The 24,023-nt window shown below is 40.0% G+C and overlaps 1 long non-coding RNA gene across 1 annotated transcript in view; it reads right to left on the reverse strand.

Annotated features, from left to right (window-relative positions):
• LOC141763045 (uncharacterized) overlaps positions 1-23,696 on the reverse strand; it is an 88,662-nt gene extending 64,966 nt beyond the window's left edge. The window contains exon 1 of the long non-coding RNA XR_012592977.1: positions 23,616-23,696. This is a non-coding gene — a long non-coding RNA (uncharacterized LOC141763045). The remainder of the gene's footprint in view (positions 1-23,615) is intronic.
• Positions 23,697-24,023: the final 327 nt, after the last annotated feature.

Below are 24,023 nucleotides of genomic sequence, written 5' to 3' on the forward strand. Positions count from 1 at the left end.
CCGGCAGATGCTTCAGAAGATGTTCTTTTTCAGCTGTTTTCATCTCTCCACACAAACCAAAGGAGTAGACATTACAGAGTTTGAATAATGTACTTGGTGGAAAACACACTGATTATACTTTCAAATTGGGAGCCAAAGCAAGTAGCTCCTTCTCTATTGTATAAGTTGGATGTGTACAAGCTCTTGCAGCACTTTCATCCTTTGATTGGGTCAACAAAGCCCGGAGTGTTATATATATACCAGTAATTTTACACACCAACACACACTTACAGCCGCTCGGCTCGGAGGAAAAGAAGAAAGACACATGCATGCGCACACACTGGATGTGCAGTTTGTCGGCCCATTTTTCAGAGACATTTTAAACAATCAATGCCGTCTCCGGAGTAATCCATATTCTCCATATCCGTGTTTGCAAGACATAAAACATCAATTATTGTGTCAAATTGTATTCAGAAGTCAAGGATGACAAGTAGGGCATACAAATGAGGCCTGGATACACACATACACACACACACAGGGTCACGCATAAACTGTACTCCCTCCTCCTCTCTTTGCCTCCGACACACAAACATCCTACGTGCACACACACACACAAATTTGCATTCAACCCCAAAAGCAATCCTTTTTTTTTGAAAAAAGGGAAAGTGGGGGGCTGAGCGGGGTGCGTGGAGCGCGGCTCGCTAGCTAACGTACATAATGAAAAGTGCAAGCTCTGTCATTTTCTGCAGATAAAAGTGTTCTGATGAGAGCCGGAGACAATAGCAGCGCATTAATCTCCTTGACGTGCCGAGCTTTGGCTTTAAAACACTCACTTCCCCCCATTCGGAGGACCTCTATCTATCTAAAGCTATACTCCCAAACCACATTAGGAGTTCACATGCACACACACACACACATACACACACACACACGCACACACACACACACACACACACACACACACAAAATGCACCTTTGCAAACACTTCACACAGAATATAGTAGTAGTAAATGTACAATGCACACACATACCAACACAAAATGTCCATACACATACCCTAACCCAGAAAAAGGGGGTATTTAGCATTAAGCTGCAGTCTAACAAAACACACTTTCCTCAGATCAGTCCATTAATTACTAGAATATCTAAATAGCCATATACACATTCATTTGAGTGCTCTTACCAACACAACCTCTGGACTGTAAAATACCAAAACACTCATTAAAACAGTATTGTAATGCAAAGAAGCTTAACAATATATACAATTAACCAATTTAATAGTTAAACCAATCCAAATTGGCCTCCTTCTAAATATGTTGGTATTGTATTTCATGCCAACACATGACATCAAATCTGCATTTATTCATTTATTTTTGCCTTAAAGGCAGTGCGTATTAAAGTTGCAGTCTGTAAAAACCAAAACAATGAGCTGAAAGACGCTAAAACTCTTCGAAAAAGCTGAGGGGAACTGCAGAGTGGGGTGGTTATTTACTGTGGGCTCGTCACTACAAACGACACTTTTCACATTACATGAGTGTTTTGATCCATTGTGAATGCAAACATATTGATCTGAGCAGCTTTAAAGTAATTTAGGAAGAAATAACAGATACTTCACTAACTATGCACTCTATTAGTGCAAATATAATATAAGATAACCTACAAATTTCAGCAACAGGAGACTCACACCTGCCCTACCGAGCAACCCCAAGCTTTTAGGTTTTGCAGGAAGACAACATATACTATACTTTGCTATCAGGACACTCTTTAAGTACAATAAACATGCTGGCAAGCAAATTCAAAAACAGCTACCATAATATTTTACAATGAAGGCACGGCTACTCTTAGGATTTAATCTATTCTAGCACCGACCTCATTTCATCATAATGTTGACATTAGCTCATGTCTGGTATTGACTCTACTGATCCTTGTTTAGGATGACATTAATTTACAGGAAGGAATTAATTTGAAAATCTCATAATATTCATCAACAAACACTTGGTGGTATGACATTAAGTTAACATGTATCTGCTAAATTCATCTGGGATACCAGAGTGTGATGAAAAAACCCATTCGGGCTGATGTGTTTCTCATGGCTTATGTTCATGATGTTATGATACGATCATATATTACCACTGATAAAACTCTATTTTAAGATAACGCAAAGCCATCGACGGCTGGTTTTGACCTTCACTGCCGACCGTTACTACAAGCTCAATAAGATGAGTCTGCAAGTGCCCTTTATATTCCTGTGTATTCTTTCTAATATGTTCAGCAGGGCAGATTCATCTCAATATAACGGCATATGCACTGTGTGTGTGTGTGTGTGTGTGTGTGTGTGACTGTGTGTACGCATCTCATTTTCCGGCGTATGATCTCAAATATCAAGGTATATGGTTACTGTTGTCATTTCCTCTCTTTCTCTCTATTGCTTTTTAATCAGCGGTTGCCAAGTGATGGACGGTTTGCAGTGGGCAAATAACGTTTTGAAGGACAGGTTGAATTATTTCACTTTAGGTGTCTCTGGTTTCATCCTGCGTAATGATGACAGCTGAGAACGGCTGAGCTGCAGAGATAGGTGATGTTTGTGCTGATGCTTTTGGTCTCTCTGAGCGATGTAATCCGAGGTTCCGGCGAGCACACAGAGTTCACCATCACATCTTGATATAATATCTCCTCAGCGGGTTTGTTTTGTTCCTTTTTTTCTTCTCGGCTTCCTCTTGAAGTTTTGCTTTGCAGAGTCTGGTCATTTTTTGCTGCTGGTTCAGCAGCGCGGACGATTTGCATTTTCAGCAGGGCGGCACAGCGTGAGGTACGTTGCCTTGCTCAAGGGCGTCTTGTTGTTCAAAGGGAGTTGCTCGTTCTTTTCAGTATTAAGAGGAATTGCATTATGGATTAAAAGCTGACATTATAGTCCCAGCCCCTCTGTAAAGGGGTCTGAAATTAGCGCCCAGCAAAAAGCCAAATATCAATACAAGTTGCCTTCGGTGGGTAAATCGATACGGCACACCCACCGCACGAGCGGGTAACCTTTTTCAGAGAGTGGCGCTTTCAATCCTCGCTGATACAAAGCCGTTATTTTTTGCCGGTTACCCATAATGACTTGCCACTTTTCAGTTTGAAGAAAAGAAATGGCTCGGTACCGTGTAGGCTGTTTGATTCAAAGCAGTGGCGTCTCATTTTATGCTCACAATTGACCTGTTTTATCTGATTTGAACTCTAAAATTGTAATTGATTTAATCCAGGAAATAATATAATGTCCTTATGTGTCATATGCATTGTCCAATGACTCATCTCATTTTCCTAGGGTCCTTGACCTTCATTCACATATCCCCTGAAGAAGATGAATGTCCCGACGGCCCCCTCACTGTGCTGCTTTGTGCCTGGCGAGGCGAAGGGGAGCTCATAGGAAACTCCTAATGTGGCCCCTGACAAGTACCTCCAACCCCGCTAACGATGACAGAGGAACTTCCCACACAATCAGCCACTGCATCAGTCTCCCAAGGAGAGAGAGAAAGAAGAGGGAAGAGCACGAGTAGGAGACAGAGAGAGAGTGTGTGTGTGTGCAGGCTGGAGGGGTGAGTAAAGGCAGTTGATGTTTGTTTGGCAAAGCTTGCACGCTAAGTAATATGACTTGGCTGAAGCGAGTGAAATGTCTACATAGCGCAAGTTTGTGTTTGTTGTTTGGTTAAGAAGAAGAGAAGAAGACATATATTATTGATCCCTGGGGGGAAATTCAATTTTTTCACTTTGTAGTTTTATTTTTTTTACACATTACACACACACACACACACACACACACACAGGCCCGAAACCCTCCAGTTCCCAAACCAAGTCCCCACGGACCGAGCTACTGCCGCCTCCATGTCAAAGAAATAAATGAAAAACTCACTTTTTCAGTGCTTGTGCAGATACTAGGGCTGTCAATCGATTAAAATAATGAATCGCAAATGGGGGCAAATATGCTGCTTTATGCAAATATATGTATATATTTATTACTAGAAATCAATTAACAACAGAAAACAATGACAAATATTGTCCAGAAACCCTCACAGGTACTGCATTTAGCATAGAAAATATGCTCAAATCATAACATGGCAAACTGCAGCCCAACAGGCAACAACATCTGTCAGTGTGTCAGTGTGCTGACTTGACTATGACTTGCCGCAAACTGCATGTGATTATCATAAAGTGGGCATGTCTGTAAAGAGGAGACTCGTGGGTACCCAGAGAACCCATTTACATTCACATATCTTGAGGTCAGAGGTCAAGGGACCCTTTTGAAAATGGCCATGCCAGTTTTTCCTTGCCAAAATTTAAGTCTGGATTGTTATATAGCCTCCTTCATGACAAGCTAGTATGACATGGATTCCTTAGGCTTTCTAGTTTCATGTGATGCCAGTATCTTCACTGTAGCTTTAAAACGAGCCCTCTACAACCTAAAAATCACAGGTTGCGTTAATGCGTTAAAGAAATTAGTGCTCTGGTCCAGCTTTTGCTGCAGGGCTGCAGATTTCCACACAGCGCCATGTGCATCGGCTGTGAGTTATGGTTCCCTTATAGCATTGGGTTTAAATCCAAAATATTGCCAAACAGGCTCTTTCTCTTTTCGCTTTGACACCAAATACTCCGTTAAGTACTCTAGTGAAATCTGACTCCTGCTACTCTGTGCTATTTGAAGCATCCGATGTCTGACTATGTATCGATAACAAGGCGCTGATACGCAAAAATGAACTAAATGGGTTTTATTTCTATAAATTCTTCTTAAATAGACAGGCGCTAAAACGGAGCGTTTCAGATAGAGGATGAATGCAAATATATTCAGATAGACGGTGTGAAAAAAATAATGTGTTTTTTTAACATTAAAGCATGTAAACATGTTCTAGTAGAAACCAAAAACGCAAGTATGAACCTGAAAAAGAGCACGATATGTCCCCTTTATCGGTTAAAGCGCATTTTCACACATTTCCTTCTTACATTTCTTTCTATTAAGCCATCAGCAACAGTTCAGTTACACACAGAGACGTTTGGAGCTCTGCCTTCCCTCAGCGTAAGTGTGTGAGTAATCACCCTAAACTTGTGAAATTCAATGGAATTTTGCTCCTGGCTGGCAACACACGAAAGGATTTCAAGAGACTATGAAGGCAATGAGATGAGTGGAGCCCATTCCTTTCTTTGTTTTGCTTTAAGATTGAAGGGGTTCAGGTTTCTTAGTTTCAGGTAGGAGCATTTTTCAAGGCTGCGTCATGAATTTGAATAAAAAGGATGAATAATGTACATTCATACATATAAATAGATTGCTGAGAGGTGCTTTTACACATTTTTAGTAATTCTTTACCACTTTTAATTACTGACAGTGACATACCTGTAATAGTTTTTCTTAAAGGTGCAGTGTGTAGGATTTGGCGGCATCTAGTGGTGAGGTTGCAGACTGCAACCAACTGAAACTACTCGTGTGCCAAGCGTGTAGAACTATGGTGGCTGGCACGAAAACTTGAAATCGCAAAATGCCCTTTCAATTGGCTGTCGTTCTTTCCCACGTGACTGTGTCATCGGCTGTCCTCGTGGTTCCCCACACACAACAGGATATCAGATTTTAAATATTGAACATGTTTAACATTTATGATTTGAAATCGGTGCGGCCAGGACGGACTTCCGAGCTGATCCGGGGATGTAAAAAACACTCTGAACGTACCTCACACCACAGGAATATCTGGAAAGATCATCTTTATAACCATCAAAAATCAGCTTGATTCTCGTGTAATGAAAACAACGATTCCTATTTTCAGGAGATTATACACTAAAGAAAACATACTTTTTAATATTATATTCCATTTATGTCAATAGATCCCATTAAATGCTACACACTGTTCCTTTAAAGCTGGTATTTTATGTTAGAGTTGCATGAATCTATAATATAATCTGCCATAACTGCTGTATTTAATGATTTCAATTACTTCACCAAGAAGGGCGCAATAGCTCATCTGAAAGAATTTTCATCTTTTTCTGTATAAAAATGAAAAGCTAATGTATATTAAAAGAAAAGAAAATCAAGAGCGCCACTCAAATAAAACCTATTTTTATTCCATTTTATTTAGACAAATCCTCTGGGAGCCACCACCGCTGTTACAACTTGCATCACATGACCTCTGACGACTGTTGGCAGCAAAACCAGAAAGTTTGTTTTCACTCGTCTTCAGCTGTCAGCTCACATTTATAAATCAATCTGAGAAGCCGGTCGGTATGCAGCCTATTGCTGTTTCATAACGGGCTCGTCTTGCTTAGTCAGACTGCTTCTTCACCCCCCCTCTCTCTCTCAGCCTCCCTCTGTTCCGCTCGCTCTCATTTTGTCTTTCACTTCCCCCCTTCTGATTTATTTCACTCCTCTCATCCCGCGTAACAAGAATCTCCCGTGTTTTGATCCGATCATGGGAGATGATGTCAGCGAGCTATACATGATACACGTGGTTTAAATACCCGAGTGCTGCTGCAAAGCTGGTTTCTGCGATGTCGTAAGTGATGTTAATAAGAAGAACCAGACGCCCCCCCCCCGGCCCCAAAAAAAAAAATCATTCGTCAGGCAGGATGTGTGTGACTAAGACACCAACAGTGGCAGTGATATTTAGATACAGCAGGGTGCAGTCGTTCTGTTCTCGCCGCCTTTGGAAGATTGGTGGTGCAGCAGACTTCAAGGCAGTGGATGCGTCCCTGGGGATAGAGTCATGCGACAGTGTGTATGTGAGAGAAAAGAGAGGGCATGTGAGGGAATGTGTGTATTTATCTCCACGGAAACCTGCTACAAATGTCAAATGTGAATTCAGGCCTTCCGGTCAGTTGACACGCGATGTTTCCAGCTTGCTTGTCAGTCTATCACCATGACATAACTCTTGATCTACAGTGCACTGTAAGCTTTTTTTCCTCCAATTAATTCAATTAAAGTCTTTTTCTGCCTGATAGTTTAAGCAAAAAGGAACAAAAGAGGGTAGGGGGAGGCATTAGCATAACTGTCACGGCTAATCTCGACGCATCGCCGGCAAGCAAGCAAATCCGAGCCCGGTGCCAAATTAACAAAGTTAAATTGGCGAAGTGAGATGTAAAACGTGTTAAAATATATCTATATATCTAAGGGAGCTCTAAACGCTCCGTTGTTTTGCAATCGTTATGATGAAAAGCCGACAATGATATGTTCCTGTTCAGCTGGCAGGACTGTAGAGTTGGCAGGAGCTGAGCCTCTCAGTCTGAATGTGGAAGCGTACTGACATAGGGCATTTGTTTTCTGCCAACTTGATTCTTCCCTCGGTGTCACGGATTCGGCACTCAAAAATCATACAGCACTGCGCTCGGCGAAAAGCCAACAACAAAGCTGTGTTAGAAAATGTTAATCAGGGACAATATATTATTTTATTAGGGCTCTGGTTTGCGTATAAAGTCTCAGTAAAGAATCAGCTTGTGCCTTCCTCAGTGAAAAACTCAACAATTAAGGGGGGAGTTTGGATAATCTTGAGTTTAAAGGATGAAGTTGGTGATATGCTGCAATATTCTTATCGTCAACAATAGATCTGAGAGGCAAAACCCTGCTGCATCTTATTCCTCTGTGCCGTAGAGCTCCATTGTTGCGCTAAAAACAATTAAAAACACATCAATGAGCCACACCGTTGCCCTGGGTGACATTCCTCCTTCCTTCATCACCACTGCAGTTTATTACACACCGTCATGGTGCTTTAAATGCTCACTAGTGCTCCAAATGTGTAATAATCCACAGCTAAAAATAGTTCTAAACAAATGTGTTATTTAGTGTTCAGCTGTTTCAGGATATGCCTGTTTTTACCTGTATTTAAGGATGTACATATGATGATTTATGCAAGTAAAAGTACCAATATGACAATGTTAAAGTACAACAGCTTTTAAAGCAAAATATCCTTAAAATATCAAAGTGAAAATACTTGTTCTGCATAAAACTATGTGAGAAGTGTTGAAGAGAAGTGGTTCCCAACTTGTCTGCTCCGAGGTTGTCTAAATTAGATTTGCACATATAGAACTAGAGTTGTAATAACACACTTACTGGATAATTTATACAAAAATCTATATATAAAACTACTTAAAAAGATATATTTCTTGCCACTTAGTGGGCCACATTGTGTTTAAACAAGGTATTTCTGCAAAGTGTCAGATATACTATTTGTAGAATAAGATTCCAGTGGTGGCTGCGTAGGATTGTTTCACACTTGTGTGATCCAAACATTTCCAATAACTCCAGAGCGTTGTACAGTCCAAACGTCTAAATGTATTGAAAAAGATAGATGTAGTAATTTTGAAAATTCATAGCATCTTTTTACTTAACGAAATATTCTGCTTCAATCCATATTTGTTGGCGTTTAGCCTTTCAAAAATGTTTTCACTGCCGTCCAAAAAATGATTTGCTCTTCCGCTTGCCGCACACAAAGGGAGGCAAGAACCTGTATTAACTGGATGGTTGAGCAGAAGTCGAACATAAATAAATTACATTTATTTAAACCACAATAACAAAACAATCTATTTATTTATGTTGAAGAAACTGAAGAGTTTTATTGAGAATATTAATCTGAACAATAACTAGTAACTGTCAAAACATTTGAATGGAGTAAAAAGGACAATATAGCGGAGTGCAATGTAGTGGAGTAGAAGTAGAAAGTAGGAGAAAGTAAAGTACAAGTAGCTCAAATTTGTACTTTCCACCACTGGTTCTTTCCACCAGTAAGACAGAATAAGGCTCGGGGCTGAGGTAGGAAGTCTAGAAGAAATGGTTCAACCTTCATGTTTGGCAAACATCAGATATAAAAAGTACTGCCAGACAGCGAGCTGTTGCTGCTGCTGCTGCCTCCATTGTTTGCAGTGTCAACGCATATGTTATTTGCCACTACCGTCGTGGCTCACCATGGCAACCGCAGAAACCACACAGAGAGAAAAACAACAGGAGCTAATTGTGCAGGTATTTCTTGAGTTGGAGCTTCAAAGTTGATATCAGTTAGCTAAACCTTTGTATATTAATCATGTCATATAACCATTTAGTAATATGATGAGATGATAACCTGTAGCGTGGAGGGATTGGATGTATTCGGTAGCCATGGCAGCAGAGGTGCGCCCTGAGAGAACCTTAATTGACATATAAAGAAAACGCTTGATTTAATTAATTCATGGACTAAACTCACATTTAAATTGCAGACTAAATGAAGCTGTTAATTGCGCCATTATATTCATTAAATGTGCAAACTCATAATTCCATATCATTACTTAGTCTTTACTGTTATTCATTGTCTGTCTAACAATACTGCTCCCCTATGCCTGCACATCCAAGGCAGCTCTCTTAATAAGACGCCATGCAGCAAGTGTGGCAGGCTAAAAATACCACAAAGTTCAACCATCACTGAAGTAGCTTAACGGGGAGCTCTCAGTGGTCACCTCGAACAGTCAGGAAGGCTGCGAAGAAGCTGCTAATGCTAGCAGGCCGGCACAGTGGCAGGCACGAAGATCCGTCACCCCTCTTTACTCTGGTCTGGCAGAGCAGCAGGAGGCCGGACCTCACTGTCCTTGCAATTCTGTTGCACTCCATCAAACAGTAAAAGAGTCAATTCAGTCGATCCATTGCACTATGTACTGTAGATACTGATGAGTGTTCTGCTACCTGACAGTTTGGTCGCTAATAGAAGACATAAAGCGAAAACATACCTTTGGGCTGAATTGGGTCTCAAATTTAGTAGTAAAAGTCGGCTTCATGCTGGTATGGGCTGGGTCGAGGTCTTAGTATTAAGATTTATCACAATCATTAAGGTCAGCTACGACTGACTTCTGAGACAACCCGTATAAATAGCACAACCTCATTCCGAGGTTTAAAACTAAATAATTGGAGGTAAATGTTTTATTTAACTGTCTGAAAGTAAGTGTGAGAAGGTGCTACATCTGCCACGTGTATTGAAATGTGCCTTTTGTGGAAGGTAAATGTTTTGTTTTGTTTAATGTCTTTTTAGTTGTATGATTTTATTTTTGCTTTATTTGTTTTCAGTCCAGTCGACGGTTTAAATTTGGGAGCAATTTGTTGTGAGTGTAACCAAAACCAATCAGTAACTGTTTATGAATTCTTTATAGGCTGGAAGAGTCAATAGCATTTACATTCAGTGTTGTTTTTCCCATCCAGTGTTGACTAAAATATCTTGTAAACAAGCTAAATAATAGTGTCTCAATTCAAACCTGATTTCTTTTTAGTTTTAGACGGTATGATTTAAATTTTGTTTCATATTTATTCTCATTATTATCTACCCACGATCTTCCTCGTTGTCAGCGTTTTGGTTCATTTTGTAAAAAAAAATGTAATTAAATATTAAGTAAAGAGGTAAAAACACCTCACACAGTATGGTTTACATTTTGTACTATTTTGTCATTTGCAAGTGCCTTCACCATTTCAAGTGTTAATTGTGAAAAGAAATGTATTTTGCCTTTTAGCGTGTCCTTTGTACACTACACAAACGTCCGCAGTTAGGTTTAGTTTTGCAGAGAATGGATGGGTATGGGTAAAATACTGTATGTACATTATTTTTAAGAAATTCTCAGCATTTTATACTGATTAAAAATATATATTATCATGTTGAACTATACATTTTTTAGTATTGTAAAACAGTTTTTTTGCTCATAGAATAATGACTCATCTAGTTTAATAATGTCGGCACTCTAGAGACTCCGTATCAGTGGGTTAAAAACATCCTAAAAAGTCTGAAAATATCTTTCTGTTTTCAGTAGAGCTATCAATCATTGCACTCAGTTATAAATAATCACAGACTACATCAGAGAGGTGGTGATCATGAAGTCCCAGGGAGTGTGTAAGGTTCTCATGGGTCTTTGGTCTTTTATCAGCGTGGGCCCTCGGGTATCTACCATACAAGCCTGTGCATCATTCTGTTCATGGAAGATATTGCCTCTTCCCTCTGTTTTATATTTCCCCATCAATGTCTCCCAAGTGTCATTTGTATTGTTTCAATGAAGAGAAAACGCTTGAGGGAGGCCGGACTGCCCACTGTCCTATAAAGAATGAAATAGCTGTCTTCTGTGAAGAACAGCATTTATTGGAGAAAATTGACTTTTTGCCTTATTGAGCACGAAGGGCGCAAATGTAAATGTTACCACACATTCGCACACACGAACACCGTCCTCGGTGTGTAAAAGTGGACTAAGGAAATGCTGCTTTGAAGTAAGTAAATCACTGACAAACGCACACGGGAGTCATTAATTTGAATGGCAGTGTGGGTTTGATTAAAAGAGGTTTGACAATAATAATTCTTTAATGACACTTTTCAAAGCAACATGAAGCAGCGAGAGTTTCAAAAGAGGCCACGGAGCGCTCGGTTTACAGGTGCACTGGACACAAAAGCTGGAAATTTGGCAAGAGGAACAGAACAAAAAATGGAACATATGCCAAGCATGAAAGAATTGTTGGCAAGGTGTTACGTGCCAGAGTGCACCCAGAGACTGAAAAAAAAACATTAATGGCATGCTTACTAAATAGCACAAATTGCAAAATAATAAGAATTCATGCGGTACTTCTACTGACTAAGCCTTATAGGCAGATGTTTATAAAGCTGCCATATGGGAAAACCACTTGTATCCAAGATACAGTTGGATAAGAGGTGCCTATCCTGCAGAGATGAGCACAGAACCAGAAGTTCTGCACAATGAGCCAGCAAGATGTGTGTTATTTTTAGAAAGCCAAAGGATCGCTTCAACCCCACAGTTGAACGCGACGGTGAATCTGCAATATGTGAACTGCCTTCCAGGGAGCCGTGCGGGCCGATGATTGCTCCGCGTGATCATATTACGCCCCCTGGAAGACGAGGCCATTTTACAGCATTCGCTCCCTATGGTGCGAGCGCTGTTTCCCACATGTTCCAGTGGTGTGCATAATAGTGCCCCCGTGACTGACGGCAGATGGAGCCATTTGGAAGAAAAAAAAATGTATAAAAATAGTAAATCTGTAGCAAAACACACTCAATAAACAGGTCTAAATATCACTGGACATTTATGAGAAGTAGATTAAAATTTCCAACATGCCTTTTCTTCCTAAAGTAACTTGCAATTTTTAGATTGTAGCAGGCTCAGTTTTAGAGATAATAGAGTGGACATACTGGTATAATATAAAACTGGAAAACCTAAATCCATGGGTACCATACTGGCTTGTCAGGACGGAGGCTAAATAACGCTCCAAACTCACGCTAAATTTTGGCGAGGAAAAACTGGCAAGGCCATTTGCAAAGGGGTCCCTTGAACTCTGACCTCAAGATATGTGAATGAAAATGGGTTCTATGGGTACCCACGAGTCTCCCCTTTACAGACACGCCCACTTTATGATAATCACTCCCTTTAAGGTGCATTTTGAAAATAAAAACTGTGCAACTAACTTTGGACAATGACGCGATTAATCACAATTAAATATTTGCATCGATTGACAGCCCTAAAATAAATAATTAGGAGTAATGAATGGATGTATTTAGACAGATGAACTAGAAGGAAAAACAGAGGGGATAATGTGAAAAAAATAAAACTACACTTTAACGTACACTTGATTGTGAAACCAACCCGATCTCACGGGAAGGAGTAAAAATAGTAGTGTATTTAAAGGACATTCTGCATGTCATCATAATACGCTTTATATTTTTTATGTGCCATTTATATGCCACAAATTTAACGTTGTGAAACAGCTTTTCGCATGTCATTTAACAGCACATGGCGGTTGTGTTTAGGCAACAAAATAACGGTAACGGCCGCAGTTAGATTTAGGCAACAAAACTACTTAGTTAGGTTTAGGAAAAACATCATGAATGGGCTCAAAATAACTACATAAACTAAGTAAAATACGCACATAAACAACATAACAAAAGTACGGAAAACACATAAACGTAACTTTAAAATAACTCAACACCACTTTGGGACATGAACCTGTGTTTGTTCGACCAACCTACCGTAGGCAGTCGTTCTCACTTTTTATTCTACGTCACTAGCTCTGAGCGTTGCATATCCACGCAGATGTGTTTGTATTGCAGTCAGTGCAGACCACATGACGTACACAGGACACGCCAGATTGACTTACAAACTGTGTCAATAAGTCATTCGAGGGCTGTTTGAGACAGTTAAACATGATTGCTTTGGATGAGTCGACCTATTTTGATTGACATGGAGTGAAAAACACATAAATGCCCCTTTCTGGGTGAAGCAGGAGAGTGCTAAATGGGAGAAGCACAACACTAAAGTGGGCTAAATCTCCAGTTTGTCCAGTGGTGGCTGCAGGTGAGGGTTGGGGGATTTAAGAAACGTTTGGGTGTTAAAGTGGTGTGAAGCAGTCGTGCTAAGGACAAAAGTAACCACACATGGATAGGCTATGGGAGTCCTATGCAGGCAAACATTCTTACACTGACTCAAAAGGAAAAATATTCAAATGTAATGAATTCAAAAAAACATGATATAATGCATTTTACAAAGTGTTGACAGTATAATGTGTCATGTGGGATGGGATATTGCACAACTATTGCAGCACAAACACAAAAGCAGGCTGTCATTCATTCAAACAGCCGACTGCTTAATAGTGCACATTAAAGTGATTGCTTGGAAATGTCAAATCAAAATAACTGTTTAATCTAACAAAAGACCATCAGATCTGAAAACAGCCCCCTGGACAAAGTTCAGAGGCAGCTCAAAGAGAGAGAGCGCGGTTTTATCCGTCCATCCGTCTTTATCAGCGGTGGCAGCAGGTGAGGCAAAGTCCTCCTCCCAAGCCACGTCCCTCAGCTCCTCCGGGGGGATCCGGAGGCTTTCCCCAGCCCAGATAGGACATGTAATCCCTCCAGTGTGTTCGGGGTTGGCTCGGGGGTCTTCTCCTAGTTCAAAGAATAACCCCAGAGGGAGGTGTCTGGGAGATACCCTAATCAGATGTCCAGATCACCTCCACTGGCTTCTTTCAACTTGAAGGGAGGAATGGTTGGACTCAGAGTTCCTTGCAGTTGTCCGAGGTCCTCACCTTGACACTAAGGGTGACTTAGGACACCCTACTTCATTTGGGCACTCGTATCTGCTATCTCAATCTTTCTGTGCTTTTATTGTGAAAGGGAAGAACAGAAGGAGGGGATCTGTGCTGCCTTTGTCAAGGCTGAAAAGAGTAATAAAGATTGCCGTCTTGGTTTGGACTATGGAGCCTCCGTGTTGTTGTTGTTTTAGCTGCGACTCAACCCGTTCCGTGATTAGTTGATGACAAAATCCAGTGCATTACTTTTCATAGGTATAGCTACGAACGGTGTATGAGAACAGCCTGATTACTAATACAGAAGGGCCTGAAAACAAAACAAATGACTCAGAAAAAGACTGTTTTTCAAAATGTAATTAAACCCAAATTTCATGGATATGATGTTATATTGTCAATGCGCAGTATAATTATCACATGACCAAATCTGTCAGCACACAACAGTCTTGATCTTGATCTTTCCCATTTCTACCGTCCATCCCATGTGACGTGAACACGGCATTAGTTGTGAAAAGTTGCAGAAGAGAGTCCTTGATTTCTGCACCAAGAATAAAGGGCCTGATTGGTGCAACAGCTAGCAATCAGCTAACGCCAGGCGGCTATAGCAGCATGCAGTCAGAGAGGGCATCTCATCAATCGCCTACTTAAACCTATCACCGTGCTGCTTTCTGAAGACTCTTGAGAGCTCGATTGTGCAATTCACCAATGTGTCTCAACGTAAAAGAAACACATTTCTCATTTTGCAAAACACAGGTCGTCGCGGGTTATTACTGTTGCATGGGGCCATAAAAGCTACATCAATTCGACCACCCACTCAATGTGTCTCTGTTGGAAGTATACAGGTGAAAATATCGACGCTCTGTAGCGCTGCTGCCTCGCCCCGAGCGCACAAGTTATACCCAATCAATATGGTTTAAAAACCGGCGCTGCCAATCCTTATGTTTATGACCCAGAAATATTACTCCCTTAATTATGAGCAAGAGCTGAGGGCGTTCTCCTGTGCACACACACACACACACTCACACTCACAGGTTGCAGCCTTTCATAATACGTTTATACCAGAGCTTTCACTCCTGGGTAATCAATCTGTAATTCAGCATTATTTATCCAGCGCGCAAAAAGCCCCAGAGGACTCCGGCACATGCACACAAATTTATACGTATAGGCTATACACAAACACACAAGTCACATGGGAATGGGCAGGCACACACACACACACACACACACACACACACACACACACACACACACTCATAGACGCCCTGGAGGTGTCTTTGCCCACTCAGAGGTATTAAGGGATCAGGGTGGAGAGGTAATTACAAGCACAAAGGAGGGGAGTAGGGGACAAAGAACAGGACAACACGACTCCGTCTGAGGCCGGCAAACAAGATCGCTAGATGAGAGGAGTCTGAGGTCCAGTTAAACGTTGAGATATGTATGTAATAACCATCATTAATAAATGGCAAATTGATTGTTACTTAAACTTCAGTTAATAGTTATTTTACTGTTAAACAATGAAATGAGTAATACATAATAATGTTTACTATTATTAGTAATGCAATGTGTGTTATTTTATCAGTTTATTGTTGCACACATAACATTTTATATATGAAGTATTTGTTAAACCTCAAGATTTTTTTTTTTATCTATAAACATTGCATAGGTAGATATTTTTAACACAATAATAATTGCTTTTTAAACCGTCTATAAACATTATTTAGATGGCTAGTATAAAGCTGAAACTGATGATTAAAATACCTTGTTAAAAGGTTAATAAATATTAATATTTACATGTTATTTTACATTTATAATACTGACTTTGTAAAGCATCTTTAAACATTATTTAAATACATAATCAATAATTTATGAATGGTTGATAATTGGTTTCTGGTCCATCTATCCATGTAATGTTTATAGATGTTTTACAAAAGATTTATTAAAGGTTTATAAATCATTTGGTAATAATCAACAAATACTTAACTTTTTGACAATAAACTGTTAATAAACATTTTACTAATATAATCAGAATGTAATTGTTATCAGCTATTATACAAAATATCATTTATAAACTAATTATTTCATATTACACAAACTGATTATAAAACAGAAATTACTAATTAGCATTACTAATAATAAGTAAACATTAATTATCATTTCATTGTTAACAGTAAAATAACTATTAACTGAAGTGTAATTATCTATCAATTTACCATTTATTAATGATTGTTATTATAAAGTGTTACCAAGATGTTTTGTCTTTTTTCCCTCAAAGTTCCATCTCTCTTTTGCAAAGTAACCTCAAAGGCTGAACACAAACACGACCTCGACCTACTCTGTCAGGATTGGCACCCCTAAACTCCAACCTCACCCACCTCTAACTGAACCTAACCATGTATTTGGTGCAGCTTGAGGGGCTGTTTTGCAGCTTGGCAGTAAGTTATGCAGCCAAATGCTGTTCTAGGCAAAAAGCGAAGAAGCACTCCACTCTGTGTGAACTTTTAAAACAAGTCTATGAATCATTAAATGACTTAAGTTCGAGGTGAGGTGTATCAAAAAGATATTCCTAAAGAGACATGATGTGAAGATAAATAAGAGATACGGTCTGTCGGTCGGTCCACCACATTGGTTTAAACTGAAATATCCATGGGTACCGATATTATCGCGATACTTAAGTATATAATTATGCGATAAGATATATTGCGATTTATTACCTTTTATCAACTGCAAATTCTGCAGTTTGTCAACATCTGTTTCATCTAACAAGATACAGTTTTAACTCAGTGTTCATCTCAGAGTTTTCATTCACATATCTTGAGGTCAGAGGTCAAGGGATCCCTTTGAAAATGGCCATTCCAGTTTTTTCTCGCCACAATTTAGCATAACTTTGGAGCGTTATATAGCGTTCTTCCCAACAAGCTAACATGACTATATACATTTTTCCTCCACCTATAATGCCGAGAGGATGAAGCCTACTGATATCAGTCGAACAGGGTCTGCAGGAATTTTGCATTTTCCAATGGCAATGAGCAGTTGCACCGTATATCAAAATAAAAGCCAATGCAAGCTGCAGAAAAAAAGGACATATCTCATCATATTGCGAGCTGCCCAAATGTCAGGTGTCATAGATTGATTGCATGTGAAACTCAGAATGCATATGATCATGTTTCAAAATGAAAGAATGAGGAAAAAATAGCAAAAAAAAGGAGAAGCTATTGCACTTTATCCTCAAGGGTTACCAAAAAAAGGACTGATAAAAACATTTCCAGCGAGAACACCACCTCCATAAAATCTTAAGTGAACTATAATCCATCTTTAGAGCTCTCTAAACACTCCATCCACCGCACACAGCAGCCACAAGTGTGTGTTCCTCAAAGTCCCTTCCAAAAAAAAACACACAAGAGATTAAAAAATGTCCACTTTAAGTCCGTCATAGCACAACCAATGCATCAAAAAACATTTTCCATCCCATGAATTAACCAGACCAAACCGCTGCCGCTCTGGATAATTCAAAAAGCCAAATAAAGCAACTTTAAGGGATTAAGCATGGAACCCTAGAGAGAGAAAAAGATGGGTTATGACTTGAAGGCTAACCCACTTAGCCATTACCTGCTGTGACATAATACAGTTCCACTTGTCCTAATATACCACCATTAGTAGCACACATTGCCATGAAAGGGTCCATCTTACTACAGTATGCACGAAGCAGTGAGGCAACCTTTATACTTAAAAGCATAAGTATAAGTACGGTCAAAGAGCCGTTTATTTACTGACCAAGGTCGGCCCTAATTAAAGAACAAGAAAGACGGCGGGTGAGATGGAGAAGTTGCACATCACTCCGGCTGCCCAACATCCGACTGACCCTCGGGGTCTCTTCCTCTGTCTCACTAAACATCCCTTTATTTCCCCCGTACTTTTACCAGGTCTGAGATTCACTGTGCATCTCACTGGCTGTTCCTACTGCACATTCCTACTTGTTTACTTGTTCCATTGTTTGGTACTCAACCCACGTAGTGAAAGATTTAAATGTGATTTATATTCCCTCTAATTAGAAGTTACACAGCTTGAGCACGACGTTGCAAAACTCAACATAGCGCCGGCTTTGTATAGCAATGTTGCCATATTTCCAGATCTCAGCGGTGTGTAAAACTTTATCACCTAATAGACGTTTATCATTATTAAGATTAAAAGAAAAGGCTGGTTATTGTATTTTTAATATGGTTTGGCAATGCCAATATAACCTTTTAGCTTTACCCTTAAAATTTCCATAAACTTCCTGCAGGGCATCAACAGCTTTTTTATATCGCACATTTTATATCTGTTCAAAATGTACCTTAAAGGGAGATTTGTCAACTATTTAATACTCTTATCAACAGGTAGTGGGCAAATATGCTGCTTTATGCAAATATATGTAAATATTTATAATTGGAAATCAATTAACAACACAAAACAATGACAGATATTGTCCAGAAACCCTCACAGGTACTGCATTTAGCATAAAAAATACGCTCAAATCATAACATGGCAAACTGCAGCCCAACAGGCAACAACAGCTGTCAGTGTGTCAGTGTGCTGACTTGGCTATGACTTGCCCCAAACTGCATGTGATTATCATAAAGTGGGCATGTCTGTAAAGCGGAGACTCGTGGGTACCCATAGAAACAATTTTCATTCACATATCTTAAGGTCAGAGGTCAAAGGACCCCTTTAAAAATGGCCATGCCACTTTTTCCTCGCCAAAATTTAGCACAAGTTAGGAGCGTTATTTAACCTCCTTTGTGAAAAGCTAGCATTACATGGTTGGTACCAATAGATTCCTTTGGTTTTATAGTTTCATATGATGCCAGTATCTTCACTCTAGCTTTAAAAGCCCGCTACAACCTAAAAATCGCAAGTTGTGTTAATGCGTTAAAGAAATTAATGGTGTTAAAAGGAATTTGTTATTATCGCGTTAACCCCTTTAAATCTTTTTAAAAGTAGAGATTGCCAAAATCAGACAGGAAACACCAGCATTATCCTCTCACTCATTTGGTGAATATCCATCCTTACCCTGCTGTTTTATTGCGACGCAAACCCAGTGTGCGAGCAGTTATAGTACACAGGCCCCCCAAACAGACTGCTGGATTTTTCTTTTCTCCGAGCTGCTATCCATCATCCGCTCAAATTACGATTGAATGATTATAAGAACTAGAAAGAATAAGAAATAAAAACTCAAGTTTTGACAACACTGCTGACTCAAATGCATTGGATTTTAAAAAAAATGCTGTATGGACTTCACGCACATCAAAAAGCACTCATGTATACACACTCTGGAACGTGTCATAAGTCAAGGACTCTCAATGCAGCCGACCTCAATTATTGACACTGTTTGTTTTTCAGTAGCAGTGTAATACTGAATGCTATGTACAGCATATTATATTTATATTTCAGTCCTTAAAACCTGCCTGTTTTGGGAAATCTGATGTGACATTTCCTGTTGTTTCCATTATGGATTGTGTGATCTTGTGTCTCCTTTTTGAGTTGTAATGGTTTGTGATGGTTTCCATGACACATTTAATTGTTTCAATAAGGAGGCTCAGTAGGATCCCTAATGATATCCCCATCAAGTTTCCAACAAAGCCATTAAAAGAATTCACAATTTTGTAATATTTTTTCCCTCAGTGGGGCGGCGAGACATTCAAATATGTTTTTCTCCAATGTTAAGATACAACATGTGGTCTAATATTCCTCCTATGACCAAAAGTGCCTAGGTGAACCGAGGAGTGCGCTCGCTGTTGCGTGAACCAACAAATAGGAGTGTGAAGTGTTTTCTCATGACGGAGATAAAAATGGAGAGCGGCTGCCGCCCAGACCCCCTCCATCTCTCGCCGTCATCCATCAGCCTTGAGATGAAGACTTTCAGGAGATGCATCGTTGTCTGCCAGCTGTTGTCAACAACCCTCCCTTCTCCTATTTTCTCTGGCTTTTGAAAAAAATATCTTTTTCTCTCTATTTTTTCATCTCTCAGAGAAAAAGACTCTACACGGTTTTGTTGAGTGAAGCTGTGTACCATACATATTGTACACAACAGAAAGAATATGACCCCGACACTTGGTTGAGGTTAGGAAAAGATCATAGTTTGGGTTGAGATAGAATAAATAATAATGCCACACTGCGTCCGCCTTTATTCCTGACTGATATTGATGTAGCTGCTAGAATCTTTAAGTCAAATTAAAGGTCGTATCCATCTGTGTACGCCCACTCAGCTGTTCACAAAAAGCATTGCAGTAGGTTACCAAATGTTATGATTATGAATAATGTGAAGCATTAGCTCAGTTAAAGTTAGCTATGCTGAAGGGTTAGTTTAGTATAGTTTTAGTTAGTTTTTTTGAAGTGGGGTTGTATGTATACTCCCGTGTTCTGTAAGGCAAAATTACTGTTTTTGTGAATGGAGTCTGGTGGCTTTGAATATAGGAATATAACTGCTTCAGTTCCCTGTCAGAAAGTGCTGTCTGGCAGAGAGGTAAAGCAAATAATCAATATCAGTTTAAGTATATGCTATATTTAAGATGTTTTCCCCTCTTTACCTCGCCATATCGCTGTCTTCAAAGCCACCAGACTCCATTAAGAAAACAGTCATTTTACCTTGCAGAATACAGGAGTTGCTGGTCAAACGCTGCGGTTAGTTTGTTTGCGTTATTGTGTGACTTTCTGATCCGAACTAATGTGCAGCAATACATTGCTTTGCTTCCGTCCCAGTACTTCTCCAAAGTGGGAGCGTGTCGACCACTATAAGGATGTACAGTATATACTGTATACTGTACATGTAGCAGTGTCATCATGCAGAAACCTACCTCAGGTCAAGTGGGAAACAGTTTATAGTAGGGCTTGAATGTTTGGATTTTAATACATAAAGAACACCACTGGGAAACTAGAGAATTATATAAAAACCTAAAATAAAAAATTTAAATAACGAAGCATTTGAATGGATGTGCTAATGCTGGATGTTCAATTCAAGGTTGAGCTCAGAGAGGACACTTTCCCAGGTTTGATGGATGTGCTAATGCACTCACAGAAAGAGCTTGATGTTGTACGTTTAAGCGGATTAATCACATGTAAACATCTCTTTAAAAATATGCCTGTTCAGTCGCAACTTTTTTTTCCGGAGAGAGAACAATATGTGGAAATTAAAAAAGATAAAAGTCTCTAAAATTAGAATGATGTTTTCTCATCTTCTAAGAAAATAATTGATCAAACAATCTTAGAGAATAGTGCTGTGCGGAAAAAAAACACCTTCTGCGAGACATCTTGTATTCATGTGGAATAGCTGGTACTCCCAAAGAGGTCATGATCCAAACCGAGAGAAAGGAAAAACACACTTCAACGTTGCTGTAAAAGTCTGGCAAACGCTGACTAATTACAGGTCAACACCGATTCTCTCGGGTCATGACAGAACTACACACATGTACGGGAGGATAAAAGGGATTTCCACTTTATAAAAAAACACTTACGGCTTCACCTACAGGGAGAAAATATAGAACTGATGAGGGTGCCAATATTGCTTCTTTAGAGTGTAGCTAATAGGTTGAAATGTGCCTGGGAGGATGTGGAAAAGAGCCTGCGCTGTGTTTGGCACGGCACATGGAAGGTTTTTGAAAGGAGCAAACTAAATTTAGACAGGTTGAATTTGACACAGACACACGGCGATGTGCGCATGCGCTCGCAGACACAGTCATTAGGCTTTCAACAAACATCATCTGGGTGGAATGATGAGTCTTTAGCGAGACGCATTTGTTCCCTTCACATTACTGGAGAGAGGAAGGTGGGGGTGGAGGGATGTTGGTGGTGGTGGTGGTGGTGGAGAGGGGCTGCTATTGATATGCCCCATGCAGTGCCAACACCTGACTAATTTCATGCAGCCATTCAAATGACTGCCTCCTTTGGCTCATCTGTGCTTCCTGCCGACTCCCCGCTGGGCGCGCTCACGGAGGAACAGGTCAATGCAAATGAGCAGACCTGTAAAGGGACAGTTGGCTCTAAATCAAGTGTGTTTAGGAGACCGCCTTATACGACTGCCACGCTTAACTGAATACTACACATTGAGGTTGCGACGGTTCCGCTGTTGTAAACTGGATTTCTTGACCCGCAAACAGGTTCATGCAGAGAAAACTGGTTGAGTGCTAAACACAGTGTGGCGTCTACTAAAGCTACTAGAAATATGTGAATAAGAAAAAATAAGACCGGCTTCTAAATGTCAAGAAAATTGCAAGTGTACGCAATTAGATGGGAATGGGAAATGGTGGGTGGCTGTTTATAGAAAAAAGAGAATATTCTTTTCAAAATGATCAAAAACACTTTCACATTTCGCCTCAAATTGAGCCCAGGAAGTACCCAGGTCCGTGACGCATATAAAATGATCACCGTTGGAGGGGTACAATAGAGAACTACTACTACTTTTCTGTTCTAATTTACCATTCAAGTGGACCTACTGGAGCGAAAACAGAGCTCCGAGATTAAAAAGCATCCGCTTGTGACGAGGGCTGGTCATTATTGGAAAAGCAGCATAATGTACGGTGCTTGTGGTATGGAGTGCTCATACACGTGTTTGCACACATACCGCCTTCATAAAAATACATTAGCAGCATAACAAGTGTTAATTGCTCTGATTGAACAAATCCTACAGCAGTGAACGAGCATTTTAGCAAACCATTATTGATGTCTGAGACTTGAATTAAAAAGTAATTTATCCAATAAAGAGTTTGGCCATTCGGATGAGTTGGACAGATGATATCGGATGCATGGCAACTGAAAACAGGAGGGAGAGAGTGGCTAAAATGTTCAAAATAAACTATTTGGTATGCAGAGTGGGACGCCCACACGGAAACAGGAACCAAAACTGTCATTATTATTTATTTGCACCACCACAGCCTGACTAATGTGCCTTTAGGGGAAATAAAACTGGATAAATGTACATCAAATATAGCTGTAATTGAGCTGTGTGGGATCTTACCTGTCAAATAGTTAAACGTCCCCATGAAATAGATTTGAATAGCATAGTTAACACTACTTCCTCCTGGCATTTATATTAAAAAGGAGTTATTTTGAGCTGCATTTTGGCTCACAGCGGTCTACAGAGTGGACATGGCAAAGCTGGGACTTAAATTGCTGGACCTGACATAGACATTGCTATGGTTGTGGATAATAACAACCACACAAAAACAAGACAAAGAGGTTACAGACATGCTCAATGATAACACCAGCATGCCAACATGCTCACAATGACAATACTAACAAGCAGGTTGGCAGGCATAATATTCACCATCTTAGTTTAGCATGCAAACATTTGCAAATTAGCACTATCACATGGGAATATCATTGGTTTTGTTGGCGTTTGGTCATAAACCAAAGCAATTGGACAGAAAGTCAGGATCACCAAAGTTAAAGGGAGGCATGAATGTCTGTGTAGGTTGGACGTACACAGAGTAGGTAGAGTTAAAAAGGTTGACTTGGTCAAAGTTCACAAAATAAAGCATCAGGCAATCAGGAAAGGGAAACAAGTCTAAGATGGGAGCAGGGATTCACAGACATTCACAGAACAGGATGAAACCAAAAGGACTGGTGTACATACCAGGGAGCCGATGAGGGAACTGGGAGCTGGTGGATGTGGAGGTCAGGTGATGTTGTAAGGCAGGGACACACCGGGGACAACTGTTGGACGGGGAGGGAATGACAGCACAGGTCAGATATGACGAAGACTGGATGGTTAACACACATTTAAACCTGCTCTCTTTCCTGTATGAATAAAATGATATACTTTCGATGACAGGAGATTTTTCATTTCTGTGAGAATTATTTGTATTCACACTTTATACTCCTGGTGAAACTCCAGGTAGCCGTACATAAATATGTATTTTGGAAGACACCGAGCAGAAAAATGCCTTTCCGACCAAACCCCCCTGCCAGTGAGCTCGCCAGCAAAGTCGGTCCCTGCAGTTTCTGTGCTGTCGGAGGAATGAGAAGTTGTTTTTAGGTGCTC

The sequence above is a fragment of the Sebastes fasciatus genome, chromosome 24 (assembly GCF_043250625.1).
Source record: "Sebastes fasciatus isolate fSebFas1 chromosome 24, fSebFas1.pri, whole genome shotgun sequence".
In the NCBI taxonomy this organism is placed as follows: domain Eukaryota; kingdom Metazoa; phylum Chordata; class Actinopteri; order Perciformes; family Sebastidae; genus Sebastes; species Sebastes fasciatus.